Here is an 11,687-nt window from a genome sequence, read left to right as displayed (position 1 = left end):
TGGGCTTTCCCAGCCCTTCAGACGAGGGAGGGTCTGGGGACCACAGGTGGCAGGAGGAGAAGGAGGTGCTGAGAACTGGAGGCAGAGCAGGCAGCTGCCCTCAAAAGACAGAACTAGTGATGCCAGTGAGTGGAGCTTGCAGAAGGATGTCTTATCTGCTGTTTCAGGAACTGACTGTGATTTCATCAGCAGTCTTGACCAAGGTTGATCACTTACTTCCAGCACAGCCCTGGCTTTTGGCCACAAAGACACAATGTGCACAGAGCAGACAATGCCATAAAGAGGGTGCTACAAGCGCTGGAATGGGACCCCATAGCTCCTTCTCCTTGTCTTTAGGTACATTGGCCTCAGTGTAACTCACATGAGCTGCATGTTGGGGTACTTGGACCCTTGTACCCCTGCACAGTGCTGCTCTGCATGACCACTGTGCTGTGGGTGGGAGACACAGAGGGGCAAGATCACAGGATAAACAATGTTTAGGGTTATCCAAACAGTGCAAGGCAACATGGAAAATAACTTCCCAGACCACTTCCCATTATCTTTCTCCAGCCTGCTTAAGGAAAGTAGTAATACTGCAAGAAGCTGTGTCAAATATGCTGTTCTCTGCTGGAACTGGAGATGACTGCAGACCTACAATGACCTTATTTACAATTTTTTTCAGAGTATTTCTTTCTGAATCTTCTTGCCAGCCATTTAAATGCCCACTCCCTGAGTTGATTTAGTGAGGTGTTCAGCCAATCCTCCTGGGAATAAAGCAGTTTTAACAGTGTTTTGCATTCAAGCCAGTATCCCTTCTTCTACCATCATCACCCCAGGATTACTTCACAGCCAGCCAAAGACAAAAGCCTGTGACAAAAGTGATGACAGCAGTTTCCCAGGCTAACATGTCCCAAGGACTCCTCAGCTGGGCACCAGCTTTCCTCTGCAGTGGGGAGTGAAGGGGCTTTCTCCCATAGGCTATCCCAGAGCCCAGGGCATCCCAGAGAATGTTTATGTTGCCAAAACACAGAGTGGAGCTGGGGGTTTCAGTGACTACAGTGCTGGGAGGGCAGTGGTCTTGAAGACTGCTCTCTTCAGGATCAATTAGTCAGCACCACCAAGTGTGTGCGCCCAACCCTGCATGCACTGCCAAGGATCCCTTCCAGAAGGGATGAAATGTGGCTGACAACACCACTGCAGCTGTGAGCCTGCTACACTGCTGAGTGGAGAGCCCTCTTGCTAAGTACCACTAGGAGAGTAATTTACTTGCTGCTGCTATGTCAGAAAACATCATCTGTGCTGTGGTCCCTGCAAATTCATCCTCAGCACTTTCCCTCTGCTCTGCTCTCAGATAATATTTTCCCAGCGCAAGAGGTCTTGCTTCATTCCCTCTATTCCACAGAAATAAAACATAAACAAAAGTACGATATAAACATGTGGATCTCCTGTGTAAGGCTCCATTAACCAATGCTCCTGCAGGGCTGGATGAATAACCCTGAGCAGGGACATTTCTAAGCACACACTGTATGTGCTTTAGAACAAAATAGGAAGTAGCTGCGCTTCAGTCTTCTAACAGCCGTGCTTGAATCAAAGCAGATGATTCCTAGCCAGGGTCAGGTTCACAAGAAAGGGCGAGGTTGCTAGAAAATCAAAATGATAAAGCTTCCTGTTTTTAGAGATAGATTTCAACAATGATTATTGGAAGGAAATGGATGCCTGCTAGCTGAAAAGTACCTCACTATATCTCCTTGCATTTGTGTGTCAAAAGTCACAAACAACAAGTGAATTGTGCTGGAAATGAACAGAGGCTTCCTTTTGGAGTTTTCATCCACAGTAAAATTACTACACACTTACAAAATTAAGGCTGTTCTGGTTTTTGCTGTTGTGCAAACTTCAGGCTTTCTCCTAGGCAACACAGAGTGCCCTTAAGAATTAGAAGTGCTCCATGTCTTATGACTTTCTTTTCCTTATATACACAATGTTAAAACAAAAGACAGCTGTTAATTTCAGGAAAAAGCCACCATGCAATAAATCATTTGTGCTGCGCTATAATACCACTCCTCTTCAGACAGACACAATTGAGCATAAGAGCTGTCTACATTTGGTACTACTTACCATAAGAAGGTATCCTTTTATTTCCAAATATAAGGGAAAGTTGGCTGTACATCACAGAGACGCTAATCATGATACACACAGGAAGTGAAATCTCATTTTTTATTCTTAGGGACACTTCACCAAAGGCATGACATGCTTTCTGTGTCATAGAAGTAAATAATCATGGAATGCTTTGGGCTAGAAGGGACCATAAAGGTCATTTAATTGTAAGCCCCCTGCCAGAAGCAGGGATATTGCTCAATAGACCAAGTTGCTCCAAGCTCCATCTAATGTGTCCTGGAACATTTTCTGAAATAAGTATGTCCTGATTATTTTTCACCAATGCCACCATGTCCTTTTGTGATACAGGTGGCAGATTTCATGTTTGCTGTGAATTGTGTTAAGTCAGTTGACTGGAAGGTTTTGAATCACCTCTCTGACACAAAGGCTCACCTTGTCAGAGTTGAGAGAAGCAAGGCAGGAAGAGGCAAAGCACCGAGTGTCTTCCTGATTATGCATCCCAGAAACCATTGTACTTTACTCTGGACAGGAAGACACAAAAGCAAGCTTGAATATCATCAGCTCATCTCCCTGGCTGTGATGAACATATGGTTTGATTCAGCACCCAAGGAGCACTGGAGATAGGGCCTTTCCCACAGCCAGGCTGTCATGTAAAGTCCAGGCTTGTCCTTCCAGAGGACTTAATCTGCACTCATATTTAATTTTTGAAGGGTAGTTATAAAACTGAGTGGGCACTTGTCCTTGGAATAAAGTTGGGTTTCATTCAGTCTCTGATGGTTCTGACCAGATCAGGGTAATTATTCATAATGAATTAGAACAGTTATAATAAAATCATCTTGTTTGAAAACACCCAACATGGGACATGCTCTTCCACTAGAAGCTGTAGTAGTATTTCTTCAGTCAGTGTCTCCTCATATAAAAAGCATTTCCTGTTTGTATCTTCAAGACTCAGGGTCACTTGAACACCCAAAGCACCATCAAGTGTCCCCCCAGCTGCAGCAGAGCACACCCTCTCACAGGGCCATAGCACCACAGAAACAGATCCAGAAGACAAGCTGATGAGCTGCTGCCAAATGATGAGGCCTGGATAAACACATTGAGACAGAAGCATGCAGATTTTCATTGCAGTGCTTTGATACAGACTCTAAAATGATCAGATGCAGAGGGGATCCTGCCTGGATGCATTAGGTCTTTGACAAGACAAGCTCTGCTTTTGTTTTGAATCACTCTGAACAACACAGTAGCACAGAATTCATGTAGGTAAAAAACACTGAGTCAGCCTATTTGGTTTAATAATTTCTCAGGCGCCAGAGGTAAGCTCCATTAATATCTCTGTGGATTTTGAGGGAGATAAGATTTTATGTGCCAGGTGCTGCAGAGGATTTAGTGATCCTCTTGATTTCAACAGTGATACAGAAGGTGGTACGAACAGTTCTTTGTTGAGTCTCTCCTCCTCGTCTCTGTTTTGGGAGGCTGAATTTAAGTTCAGTGTCACCTTGAATCTATTTATTTCAGGGTATTTGTTATACAAGTAGGTAATTGGATACAAAGAAGGTACAAAGAAAGTAATTTGCATAGATCTGATGTTTTAGAAACAAGAGTACTTATGAAATGGTGTGAGAATTCAGGGTCATGGTTCATCTTCTGGATCAGTTCTAAAGTTCAGATTTGGAGCCAGGTGCTCTTTTCAGACCATTTGCTAGGTTTAGCACATGGGAAATATAGTAATTGATAAAACATTTAAGAAAACATAACAAGAAGTCCCAAAAGGTCTTTTTCAGGTTTATTTACTTTTCCAAAAATGTCTTCATATTGGGAGAACTCCTATGGGCTTATAAAAAGTTTCTCTGCATTTAAAACACATTCCAAATAAAAGCTTGTGTAAGGAAGAAAAGGTATGTCTGGAATATTTGCTGCTATTGGAGAAATTCTGGGATTATGAGGTGGACCATTTCAAGGCAATCTGTTTTATGTTGGAAAAGGATGTGTGGCCAGATGTCCTAAGGACTGTGGGAACTATTAAGGTGGTTTAAAGCAACCTTTGCCTGTTCAAATCCCACACGGAATTCAGCAACTATTTATGAGCATGCTTATAATGCTAAGTAAAAGTGAAGCAGGGAGGACACACAAGACTGCATCCTCTTCACTTGCCCTGTCTCATTTTTAAATCACCTCCAAACCCTGATTTGGGCCATTCCAACAGAAGAAATTCCTTCTGGAGTGGAACATGAGACTTGACTTGGTGGTGAGAGACAAGCTCCTGGACTTCCTTTATGCAGTCATAAAGCCACAGTATCTCAGCCAAGTTGCAAAGCTCATCCAGTCCCATGTAACCTAAGCATATTTAAACAAAGAAAGAAAAAAAAAATAATTCAGAACACTTAAAGCTATCAGTAAAACTGTACTTTCATCATACATGGAGCTTGTCTCTGTAGCTGAGTACCATCCAGCTGGTCCATTGTGCAGAGAACTGACCTGGTAGAAACACCAGATTACTTTGGAGAAGATGACCTCCATAAGCGTGGGATGCCCTTGATATATTCTCTCCAACCTCAACTATTTTGTGATTTAAAAGCCTGTGAAAATCTCTTTGTCCCAGAACACTTTATACCTTGTGGTATATGCTTGTCCATGCTATTCTAATTCTGCTCCAACAATTTGTGTTTCACAGCTGGAATAGCATGAACTTAGAACCAAAAAAATGAGGTAAACACCTTGCTGGGAACCATGTCTTATTCAACAGAAGTGCTATTTTATGTCCAGACTGTGTCCAAATCACACCTGATTGCTGGTATATTTTTCTGATACTATTCAACACAGGATCATGATCAACAGGCAAATGGGAACTGTAACTTTTCCTGGGAAAGTCAGCCAAGGCCCCAAAACAAAGCTGCCAGCCTGCTCATTCTTATAAAATATCTTTGTTTTTCAGCTCTGATCCAGTAAACTGGATTTTCTGCTACGCTCAGCACCAAATTTAACTAACCCTGAAATTGCTGCCACTTTCTGGCCACTGGACTTCAAGAACTTTTGTCTGTGTTCTGGTAAGGTGGACCAAGGCCTGGTATTTTCAAGACATAAGATAGTTTCCTCTAAACTTGTGGCCATGGACAGATGTGTGTACACACCAGGAGGCCAAGCCTCACTGAAGAGAGAGTAACATCAAAAGACATTGATACAACCATCAGTCTGCCTGAGTTTTTAATAGACTATGACCCTTGTTTAGAAAAAGAAAAGAAGCACTTCTGCAGGCCAAGCACATCTAAATAAACACCTGAAACTCAAGAAGTTTGGGTTTGGAGCAGGGCATGTTTGCTTCACAAAGAATCCTGGAATCTCTTGGGACAAGGTGAAGTGAGATTGCATTTCTTTATAGTCTTGTTTAATATAGCTGAAGGGAAATGTTTTTAGGCTGCAATATTAACACTTCAGGAAAATAAAAAAAACAACAGAGGGCTAAAGTGTGCATTGCAGGCTGGGGCTAAAACTTGCTTAAACTTTGGGGTTCCCTTCACCTAGGATTTCCTAAAGATCCTGAACAGTGATGATGCCAATGTGTTTCTGATCATGTGTATCAGCTTGCTAAGACTGTGTTTTCATGAGTTAATGCTTTGAAACCACCAGCAAAATTTTTATTTACTAACTGGTTGTGACCTGGATGCTGGTTGTCTAGAATTAGGTAAGACCAAACAACTCTCAGGTGACCCAGCACAAGCAGGAAGAATGTCAGGAGAAAATATTACACTGGGATTTTGGAACAGTTATACTGAAGGCAGTTGCACACCAATGGTATAAATTGTATTTAGCACCAGCTAGCTGGAATGAGCCTATTTTGCCATGCACACTCTGAGTTGTGAGAAGAATGGCTGGCCATTAACATTCACTACATTCCTTCTTTTTGTATTCTGAGTTGTCATGAGACTTTTATATAATTTTACACATAAAAGTTGTTTTGTGGGTTTGTTGGTCAGTATGGCTTCCACGTAAATGATCTTTTACAAAAGCTACTTTCCTCCCCTACACAGGCTATTTAAGCTCACTGTTTGGTTGTACTTTTGAGTAATTGTTACTTTTAGGATATTAACTATTTCATAGGAAGAACATTTCTCAATCATTATGATGAGTGTGTTACATGTATGAGGTAGCCCATTCTCAACAGCAGGGATGGTCGCAGCTTCAGCCAGGTGGAAAATAACTTAGACTTCTAATAAATTGAATGACATGACCACCTAGCTAGTCCAAACTATTTTTGGTCCAAGCAACAAAGAAACAAACAATCCCCTCCCCCCCTGCAAAAAAAAAACAAAAAAAACCCAAACAACAAAACCCAAACACCCCAAACAAACAGAAACCCCCAACCTAAAGTAAAAGAAGAAAGATGTCTGAGGAGGCCTCCACCAAGATTTCTGACAGACTGGTCTTGTGTGGGCAAAAATATACCTGGGAAACCAGTTATGTTTAAGGGCAAGGCCAAAATGAAGAGGAGGCCCTTGCAAAGGGCAGCCTGAACTCCCAGAAGGGAACTGCCTTCATTTGTGACAGATGACAAGCTAAATTTAGAATTAGGAAGTTTACTTGAGAAGCAAGTAAGTAAAGGACTCCTCCAAGTCATTAGCTAATATGGATTAGGGAGAGAAATACTTTAAACTCCTGTCCTTGACACCAGCTGCAAACCCCCACTAGGAGAAATTCAGAGACATTTTCTTGTTCCAAGAAGCAGTGGCACTGCACAAATGATAGTCTTCAGACTGTGACTTCAGCATATATTGCTAATTTGATACATGGCAAACAGATCATTTATGATCTTAGGGTGCTCAGCAATAGTTTCTCACCCAAAATTCCAGCAAATCCTGGAGTTACTTAGAGCTGTGTCATTATTTACCTCATAAGGGTAGTGGCAGTGGGAACTGATTTTCAAGTAATGAGAATTTGGGGTTTCTCCTTAGTTTTGATTTTGCTTTTGGTATTGATCTTTTAAAAAATACTTCTTGTGCAGATTATTTTGCAGCAAAAGCAAAACTCCCAAGCACTACCCAGACTCTGAACTGAAGATTAGTTTGATTTCTCTTCTGCTTTTTAGCGGCCACTGGGATTGCTTTTACTTTTCAAGAGGCAAAGCTGAACAACTGTTGCAGGGTATTCATTCCCAGCAAGCAACCTGCTTTTAAAATTCAAGCAAACATGAGTCTCCCCCAGTGTCTGTGAATTCCAGACATCCAGCTGGGTGCTGCTGATAATGAAAAGGAACTGACAGCTATGTCCCAGCTGTCCCAACACAGAGTTAACTTCTCTGCTTCATAAAGAGAAAACCAGCCCCAAGCCTGTCCCAAGGTGGAGAGGGCTGATTGGACATTAGAAATGGGACCTGGCATAGGTGAAAGTAGAGTAGCAAGTGGTAAAGTAAGAGAACTTTCAATTTAAGAGAGAAAAAAAGCAGTAAGCTTTTCAATGTTGAGTGAAATATGAAGCAATCCATCAATTTCACATGCAATATATTTCTTTCCACTTGCATCCCTGCCTGCTGTACTCTTCTGAACTAAAATACCATCAGTGGGGCTGGATGCACCACGGGGCGTGTTGAGAGGATGATTTCCGTGGACACAGGGCGATACCTCTCCAGCAGCACCAGGCTCCAGCAGCAGTGTGTATCCATGGGTGGCACTGAGCGTGTACAAAGGTGGTTCTCTGTTCCATCAGCTGCTCTGCATGTGACAGGGGACTGTTTCAGAAACAGGAGTGCCTTGTTTATGCTGCCCTGAGGATGAATGAATATATACTTACTTAGTAAGATATCCTCACGTTGAAAGTCCAGCTTTTCAGCCATGAGGAGTTAAAACTGACATGGCCTTTCCAAAAGAATTAGCAATTTTAGGGTTGTGTCCTCCTTGCCCCTTCCTTCCAGTTTTAGTGAGTAGTACATGCCTGCCCTGATGTCTCTCAGTGCTTTTCATTTACCTCTTTGTGGAAACAGCAGGGGTTTGGTATGGTGTGTGGTGCAGCCTTCTTTCTTCCTTGCCAGCTGATTGCTGCTCTTAAGGCACACAGTGCAAACCTGCTAATCATAACCTTCCTGTACCAGCTGTTTTTATGAGTCAAGAGCTTGCTGATGGGGCTGCAGCATCCCTCAAAGATACTGCAGCCTCAGTTTGCTGTGCTGAATAATTTTTCTATGTGAATTAAGCCTTAATTTTTTAAGCTTCTAAAAATACCCTCTTTTTTTGCATTTTCTCTAGCTGTGACCCCAGCAGAGACATTTTTGCATGGCCTGATTGCTTCTGTTCCCTAATAATTGTCTGGTAATTGATTACCTGTTGCTGGTGAATGTTTGCTAATAATGAGCACAATAATAACTAGGAGAACACTTCTTCCCTGTAAGCATGTAAGACACCTATAGTAAATATGGAATAACATCTAGTGTATAGAAACTTTTTGAATTAAATACTAATGCAAGGTAGGGGTGGTTTTAAATTATCTGTCCATGGCATTTTAAGAAGCAACTCAGCATACCTGCAATAAGGAAAAAGTATTTTAGACCAAACCCTGAAATTTTTCATGTCCAAGGTGGTAAATTTTGTCTTCCTTGACAAATGACATTGATTCCAGTGGTCTCTACTGCTTTAATGTTATTCCACTTTCATACCTGCTATTAGCATGTCCAGATCAATTACAACAAATCAATCCAATGGCACAGTACGTTCTAGAGGGAACAGCTGACACTATGAGATGTTTCCACAGAAAAAACCACACCATTGACAGGCATAGAGAAATCTGGGGAAAACTGGCCAGGAGCCAGGGAATATGGTTTTATGGCCAGCTCTCCTTTCTACAGAGGTTGATGATGGCTGCATCATAACCCAGCTGTGAGCAGCTCATGCAAGGTGTGTAATGCAGTCTTGTCCCTTGTCTGATGGAGCACAGAGGGTGAAAGGAGGTGCAGTGGAAATTTAGAGCAGGAGATCCACCCTCTGGTCACTAGTTTAGCCCATGTACACACTTTCCTACACAAAAACACTCTTTTGCAATTCTGCCTCACCATTGCAGATGCCTGGTTCCTGTGGGGCAGGGGGAGGAAGTAGAATTTTCTGTCTTTGTCTCAGAAACATGGTTAACTTCTGAAGGATTTTGTCTTTACTACCTAATGTGCCCATTGATATCAGAGTGCTGCATTCCCTTCTGTTTTGCACACACTAACACAGGATTCAAGAAAACATCTCTATGTTCCAGGCCTGTGCTTTTTTTCTCCTCCCCATAATCATTTCAAGCACCATATAATCTGTGGTACAGAAATACATCTCCTTAGGTGCAGGATGCAATACTCTGAACGTGAACAGGCTGCCAGGGAAGGGACTGAGTCACCACAGCTGGAGGTATTTAAAAGATGTAGATGTGTTTAAGGACATGGTTTAGTGGTGGACTTGGCAATGTAAGTTTCACTCAATGATTTTCACAGTCTAAATGATTCTGTGACCCTGTTATTCTGTGCTGTGCATAGAACATGAACACATAGATGCTGCCACTGCTGATATAGTCCTTTCAGTTCTTTAAGCCTAAATTAAGACTTTCATGTCTTTTGCAGATTTATTAACCATAATCTTGTTTATCTTATTTTCCTTTCCATTGCCTTACCAGTGCACCAGAGCTGATGCATAGATGACAGCATGCACCAAGGAGCAGATTTATGTCACAGAACACTTCCCAGGCAGCAGTGGCATGGTGGAGCACAGATGAATGAAGGAAGCTACACTACAGTACAAAGATCTGAGCCTACTATCACACTAATACCTACTTTCACTGAAGATACATCAAGAGCAGGTGCAGACAAAATGTGAGTGAGGGGGAAAAGAAACAAAGCATCACTATCCTGAGTTTGGCCCTCTGGTACAGCCAGAACCAGTGTGGAGGTATTTGGACATGGGTTACCGAAACATTTCACCAAAAGACAGTGGAGAATTGCTAGGATCTCAGGTTAGTGGGGTGTGAGGACTAGTGATGAAAGCTGTGGGGCTGGTGGGACTGACCACAAGCAAGACTTAGAATCTCTTTCCACACAACTCACTTTCTCCTATTCCCCATCAGCCTTTGAACTAAAATACAATATACACTGGAATTTCAAAATGAGAAGAGCAGTGGGATACTACAAGGATCCCCTCACCGTTTCTAACAAATCCATCTCTGATTCATTAGTTTTGAAAGTAACCCATGGGAGGAAAGGAAAAGTGAGATGATAGGTGATGCAAATCATCTGCCTGAGGATAGGGTCAGGGTCACACTGGAAAAAGAGTTCTTACATATGGCCTGTGTTGAAACACCAAGGTTAATAACCTTAGAGAATATTTAATGTATCCCTTAAGCAGATGAAATAGACACAAACCCACACGCTGTTCAGATAAAGCTTTTGTGCAAATATGACCTCCTATTCAGAATGGTGTTTTGAATATGATTATTTATTTACACAAATATTTACAGCGCTAGTGAATTCTGTGAGGATCCTGTTGAACTAAAATCTACTTGTAGATTTGTTAATGAATAGCAAAATAAACATGGTTTTAGGCACTGCCTCAATTAATGAGCTGTCTTATTTCCGGTACTCTAATACCATATTGCTACATTCACCAAATACATTGAGAGGGTAATAAAAGTGATTAATGAGCTATAGCAAGTGACTTATTAGAAGGAACTAAATATATCAGTCTTGCTGACTCTGAGGGAGCACCTGCAAATATTTATAAAGGAAACTGAGTTCTTAAATGTGAGAATTACTCCTGAACAAAGGTTGTACCCACCCAACAGCATCATTGAGGTTGACAAGGTGTCTTCTGGATCACCACACCAGTACAAATGAATGATGATAGTGCTGCCAGACTTCAGTAGAGATAAAGGAGTTATTAACCTGGTGCCAGTGCAGGGATAAGCTGGTAAAGAAGAGGAAAAAACACAGAAGTTTAATGGCAGAAAAAGTGTTCTTAAAGGTACCGTATATGAAGATTCCCCCAGGTGAAGGAAAATTCCTATCTTTAGGGTAAATGAAACAACTGGAAGGTCTGTTGTCTAAACTGTGATGGCAAGAAGATGGTGAAAACTGCCAAATATTTGTTGATATCCTCTAGCTCTAACACTTTTATGATTCCACAGCCTTTCTGTGACATGTAACAGTCAAAGTTACTTCATACAGCCATGCAGAACCTCAGCTTCAAAATGATGCAAAAGTTCTTAGAAGAGATTATACATTTTTTGTGGCTCATCTCTGTGGTTCCTCACCCTTCCCTGGACTATCAAAAGCCTGGAAAATGAAGGCTGAATTCAAGCTAAAAAATATCTAGGTCACTATCTAGCAAGTGCAACAAGGAGTTTGTGAAGAGAAGCCGTAAACTTTCTGTGTCAAAATTTAAGCTGCAATGATAATGCAGAGAAACGTAGACACGCCTGGAGATGGAAGAGTGAAGAAGGAAGAACTTGTTCATTCTCTCTAATATCCTCCACTCTGAATTTTACATTTCCATAGATTCAGGTTTTCTAGATGCATAGGAGTCTCCTCCCATGTTCTTGCAAGTCATATTATTGCCTATCCCAGAGCTACAGGCTGTGATGTGTCC

The 11,687-nt window shown here is 41.7% G+C and overlaps 1 long non-coding RNA gene across 1 annotated transcript; it reads right to left on the bottom strand.

Annotated features, from left to right (window-relative positions):
* Nucleotides 1-3,947: 3,947 nt before the first annotated feature.
* Nucleotides 3,948-10,979, bottom strand: LOC106628020 (uncharacterized). The gene is made up of 3 exons (XR_001331209.2): nt 10,878-10,979; nt 7,707-7,849; nt 3,948-4,428 (listed from the first exon to the last, which is right to left on the bottom strand). It is a non-coding gene; the product is annotated as an uncharacterized LOC106628020 (long non-coding RNA).
* Between the last annotated feature and the right edge of the window lie 708 nt (nt 10,980-11,687).

Source organism: Pseudopodoces humilis, chromosome 2 (assembly GCF_049639895.1).
Source record: "Pseudopodoces humilis isolate 2021_Gansu_Grassland_sample_001 chromosome 2, ASM4963989v1, whole genome shotgun sequence".
Lineage (NCBI taxonomy): Eukaryota > Metazoa > Chordata > Aves > Passeriformes > Paridae > Pseudopodoces > Pseudopodoces humilis.
Note: the sequence above shows the minus strand (reverse complement) of the source record. Positions and strands in the feature narration are given on the sequence as shown.